This window comes from Terrapene carolina, unplaced genomic scaffold (assembly GCF_002925995.2).
Source record: "Terrapene carolina triunguis isolate 2854851 unplaced genomic scaffold, T_m_triunguis-2.0 Scaffold629, whole genome shotgun sequence".
In the NCBI taxonomy this organism is placed as follows: Eukaryota; Metazoa; Chordata; order Testudines; family Emydidae; genus Terrapene; species Terrapene triunguis.
In genome coordinates this window covers 18,659,579-18,665,259 of record NW_020664980.1, presented here as the reverse complement: position 1 = coordinate 18,665,259, position 5,681 = coordinate 18,659,579, and positions in this window count along the sequence as shown.

The following is a 5,681-nucleotide window of genomic DNA, read 5'->3' as shown; positions in this document are numbered from 1 at the left end:
GCTCACTGGGGCAGGGTCTGTCTTTTTGTTCTGTGTTTGTACAGCGCCTAGCGCCGGCGGGGCCTGTCCATGGCTGGGGCTCCCAGAGAGCTACAAGAATACAAATCAATAACAATGATCACTGACAAAGGCAGCCCAAGAGCCAGCGGCTGGGAGGTGACGATAGATCAATACAAACTGGAAAGAAGGTGCAGGGAGGGGAACTAGCCATTGCAGCAGCTCACCCAGGGCTGTGGTGATGTCTCCCTCCATTGGCATCGGGAGAGCTCTGTCCAGGAGATGCTCTCGTTCAGCCGCGGAATCCCGAGCAGGCCGGGGGTTCCCTGGTGGAGGCTTTGACTGGATGAGCCTGGTGCTCCCTCTGGCCTTCCAATCTGGGACTCCGGCTGAGCCGTTCCACTCCGTCAGCAGCCGCTGGGTAAACAGCATCCTTCTGGGCGGGGCCGGCACTGTTCCCTTGGGGGGGCTGATGTCCTGCTCGCATGGACACCTTCCTCTGCTGCACCTTGTGCTGGCCTGCCAGAGGCGCCCTGGGAATCCCCCAAAGGGCAGGCCCAGGTGCGTCAGACTCGGTCCCACCTGCAACCTGGAAGTGGGGACGAGTGTGAACTCGCTCAGTGCAGGGCGGAAACCTGCCCCCAAACACTGCACGGATCCTTAGACTCCAGGCCAGAAGGGACCAGCCTGAGCATCTCGCCCCACCTCCTGCACAGCTCAGGCCGGAGACCCTGCCCCAGGGCTGCCGAACCCTCTGCTTTAGCATCAGTTCAGAAAATGGGACAAGGTTCCAGGGATTTCACACTTGTCCCTAGCTGCTGCATAGTGAGGGGCCTGGGTGTCCCAGGGGATGGGCTCTTGGCAGGGAATCAAGGATATTCAGCCTCCTGCTTCAGGGCTACGCTAGTCTCCAGCCCTTAGAGACCAGGATGAATCCAATGGAGGGGGCAGATTATCCCACGGCTGCTCCTATGGGGCTCCAGCACCTTCACCTGGTGGTAGCCAGTCTCAGAGCCCGGACACTGGGCTAGCTGGATCTTGGCTCTGCCCTGCCAGGGTAGCACCCTGGGTCAATGAGATACACGTTTAGCAATTCAATATTGTGTGTGCAGCCGGAGGCTGTTTGTGTGTGCGTGTGATGGGCTTTATACGCGGAACAGAGGAAACCAAATGCGGGCGCCTCCCCGCCCAGCCAGAGCGACTTAGCTGTGGTGTCGGTTTGTGAGAGTGAGCCAGCCCGGGAGAGGGAACAAACATCTTGGCCTGAGCTCCTGGGAAGAGAGTTGCTCCTTCCCCCAGTGCCCTGCTGCGTTAGTCATCCAGCAGGCTAGCCAAGCTGAGCAAACGTGCGCCTGCAAGGGGCTGTGTGGGCTTGCTGCTGGCTGACGAAATGGATCTCAGGTTCTCTCGGGGAAGGCGAGTGACATTGACACGGTACAGGCAGCGGCTGGTGGGACTGAGAGGGGAAACCAGCCCACCAATAAAGGGCTGCCTTAGCCAAGCGCTAGAAGGATCCCTCCTGACCCCGGGGGAGCACGAGAGCAGAAAGCGGGGCCTGGAAGCGACGTGTTTACCTTAGCTATAAATGAACGACACCCACTGCACACCGTCTACCCCTATAATCACGCAGAGGCACACAGACCATCAACCACTTCCTCTCCAGCCTGCTGCTCTGAGGCAAGTCACCTCCTGCTCCATCCTCCGCACAGTTCACAAACCCTTCGCACAGGGGCTCATAGACTCATAGACTTTAAGGTCAGAAGGGACCATTATGATCATCTAGTCTGACCTCCTGCACAACGCAGGCCACAGAATTTCACCCACCCACTCCTGTAACAAACCCCTAACCTATGTCTGAGTTATTGAAGTCCTCAAATCGTGGTTTAAAGACCTCAAGGTGCAGAGAATCCTCCAGCAAGTGACCCGTGCCCCACGCTGCAGAGGAAGGCGAAAAACCCCCAGGGCCTCTGCCAATCTGCCCTGGAGGGAAATTCTTTCCCAACCCCAAATATGGCGATCAGCTAAACCCTGAGCATGTGGGCAGGACTCACCAGCCAGCACCCAGGAAAGAATTCTCTGTAGTAACTCAGATCCCACCCTATCTAGTGTCCCATCACAGACCATTGGGCATATTTACTGTTAATAGTCAAAGATCAATTAATTGCCAAAATTAGGCTATCCCATCATACCATCCCCTCCATAAACGTATCAAGCTTAGTCTTGAAGCCAGATATGTCTTTTGCCCCCACTGCTCCCCTTGGAAGGCTGTTCCAGAACTTCACTCCTCTGATGGTTAGAAACCTTCATCTAATTTCGAGTCTAAACTTCCTGATGTCCAGTTTATATGTCCAGGGGCTGTCTGCGGGGGCTTTAGAGCCACCGGCTCCTCGTCACACAGGGCCGGGGTCGAGAGGCCCCGGCTGGGAAGCGGCAGGCCCAGCACACCAGGGGAGCGTGGCTAGGCGGGTGGCAAGCCAGAACTGCTGCTGACTGTGCGAAGTGTGCTGGCCTCGGGCTGGGGGACTCGTACCGAGCCCATTCCAGTGACATTCAGCCCGCAGAGGGGCAGGAATGATGCCTGGGTCTGCCCAGGATCGGATCTCACCCAAAATGAACATGAAGCAGCATGGAGCCAACACAAGCCATTGGCGTGACCCACAGAGGAGACCTGGCCCTGGAAAACCGTCACTCCTTCTGGAAACGCGGCACCTGTATGGCAAACGGAGGCGGGACTGCTGGGCACTTAGTTTCCAAGCAGGGAGGGGGTAGAGGGAGGCTGTGGGCTGCAAAAGGGGAATTATTTGTTGGGCTTGTTTCCTCTCGCTGCAGAAAGGCCGGGTTCGTGTGCGAGGCAAAGGGAAATGAAACAGAAAAATACCCCCCTGGAAGCATCGCTGAGGCTGCTTAGCCAGGCTGCCCAGAGAGCTTTTCTGTCTGTGCGTTTGTCCTGTGCTGACTTGAGCGGGAACCTGAAGGGAGCCAGAGCAGAATGAAACACGCCAACTGCTTCTGTACGCCACGGGGGCCGGCGGAGAGCAGCTCCCAGCCCGGCTGTGCCAGGGATGGCAGGGCAAGTCAAATCCATCATCTCCGGCCTGCTCCGGTTCCTGGCTCCTGCGGATGGATGAGCAGTGAATTCAGTCCCGGAAATTGAAGTCTATTTATCCACAGAGCAGGCACAGCAGCAGGAAGGGAAAGCTTCCCCCTCCCCCAGGGCAGCTCTGCTGGGTCTTAGCTCGGACCTGCGGGGCCTTCGGCTGGCAGGCTGGCTCCAGGACCCAGTCACTCCATGGCCCCTCCAATGCGCCTGCCAACCAGGGGCCAATTAGAGGCCACGGGCAATGGGGACGAATGTTTTTCTAGGGTCTTTCTGTTCTGTCCCCTCCTTTTCCTTTACACTCCCCCCGGAATCAGTCCTAAAGGGCACGTAAGTGTCAAGTTACAGCCAGTGACAATCCACAGCCTCTTTTGTCCCATGGGAAACTTGATCTGGGCCAGTGGCCTGTTTCCTGGTGTTTGCCGGCCTGGCTCCACAGCGGGGATGCCATGTCAGCCGCCGCCTGGTGAAGGCCGTGGGAACTGGCAGGGTACAGATTTATCATAGTCTAGCACTGGGCAAAGCGCAGGCCTGGTCACTGCCGCGTGGCGGGAGGACACCATCAATGTCACAGATGAGTTATCACCGTGGGCTGGGGCTGGGGGAGTTGTGGCAAAGCAAAAGCACCTGGGGGAAGGGAGAACACAGAGAAATCCAGGTGTTAGTAGAGGCAGCTGGTCATCTCCTTTATTTTTCTAATGCCCAGGTGTGACGAAGTCTGTGTGTGTGGGGGGGCCCTCTTGGTTTTTCCTTGTTTTTCCAATGGTTTATGTGCAGAGGGGATGGGACTCAGTTTCCCTGGGTGTTACTGGTTTAACGAGGGAGGGGAGGGGGAGTTTGTTGTTACAGAGGACCAGCGACGGAACTTGGGATCCCGGCCAATGGCCTGGAGAATGGAGACCCCAACGACTGGTGACCCGAGGACCCAGCTCAGGAGTCACAGCTGGTTCTGGCCAGTGGGAGGACAATGGGCTGTGAAGAGAGGACCCCGGTGACCTGACCAGCCTGTTCCACCCAGAGGGGTACAGAGGACGGCTGAGAAGAGAGGAGGCCCAGTCGACCCTGTTTCCCTGGAGAGAAGACAATGGACAGAGGCGGGACTTGGGGCCGGTGATCTTAGATGCCCAGCTGGGTGCAGGGGGGCTCTGGGCTGGAGAGGGGGAGCAGGCAGAGCCCACCTGGATGCAGGGGAGACTGGGATGTGCTGGGCTGAGGAAAGCCAGGCCTGAGGCCCTGAGAGTTTCCTGTGCTGGGTTCAGACGCTCGATAAACCCTCCTGTTTTATGCTGGCTGAGAGTCACTCTGGGCTAGGGAACAGCGTGGGCATCAACCCCTTCGGGGGTGGAGGCCCGGGGGCTCCAGAGCGAGGGGACTCCCTGAGGGGGCCCACGGCAGAGACAGACGTGCTAAGGCTCAGAGAGGTGCGGCTCAGGAGGTGGAGAGGCCTAACCCCGAGAGAGAGTGGACCCCGAGAAGGGCTGTCTCACTGAAGGGGGTTCCCCCAGGAACCCTACGGGGCCAAGAGTGGGCACGACCTGGGAGTCCATGACACCAGGAAGAGACTGGAGAGAGGAGGGGGAGGAAGCTCCGGAGCTCTCCCGAGCTAGGGAAACGCAATGGTAAATTCACCCTTTGGAGAAATGAATTCCCAGCGCTGGCGCCGCGCCCCCTCTGGGCTTCACGGCATTGCTGTTCCCTTCTGCAGCCGCTCTGGGGTCCGCTGCTGTTTGCTTGTTAATCTGTCGGAGGAGGCGTCTGGCGGGCTCAGAGCACTGGAAGGCAAACAGCAGCTCCTCAGCCGCCGCAGAGGGAGACGTTGAAGGGGGGAGGAGGGAGGCTTGTTACGTTCAAAGTGCCGGAGATACGGACCCGTGTTAGCATAACAGTCCTCAGGCCTGGTCTACACTGACCCGTTAGCTCGACCCAGCTACGTCGCTCAGAGGTGTGGACCCTCCCCCCGCGAGCGCCGGCCTAGCCCTGGTGTAGACAAGGCTAGGTCGCTGGAGGAATTCTTCTGCCAGTCTCGGGGAGGTGGATTAGCTGCACCGAGAGGAGAACCCCTCCCGTTGGCGTGGGTTGTGTCTGCGCTGAAGGGCTGCAGCTGGGCTGCGGGAGCGTTTCAAGTGCAGCCAAGGCCGAAGGCTCCTCTCCCCTTCCCAGAGCCCAGGGACAGTCAGACTGTGCTGGTGGCACTGCTCCCAGGGATCGGTGTCATGTCACGGGCCCTTCGTTCTAGCATGGGTGATGGACTGGCGGTGGGACCATAACTAACTCCAGCAGGCTGGGAGGGTGGGAAAGCTTCCTCCCAGGCCCCTCATAGCCAGACAGCTTCTTTCTCCTACCGTCTCATCCATCTTCAGCTGCACAGCCTGGGTACTGTTCCACGAGCTCGCAATCCCCAGTTTGTAAGGAAAGAGGGGCCAGGGCTCCAGCCACTGTTTGACTTTCGTAACAGATGCAGCAAGCCCAGAGATGCCAGGGCTCTGAACTGCCAGGCCCAGAGATGCCAGGGCTCTGAACTGCCAGGCCCAGAGGTGCCAGGCTCTGAACTGCCAGGCCCAGAGATGCCGGGCTCTGAACTGCCAGG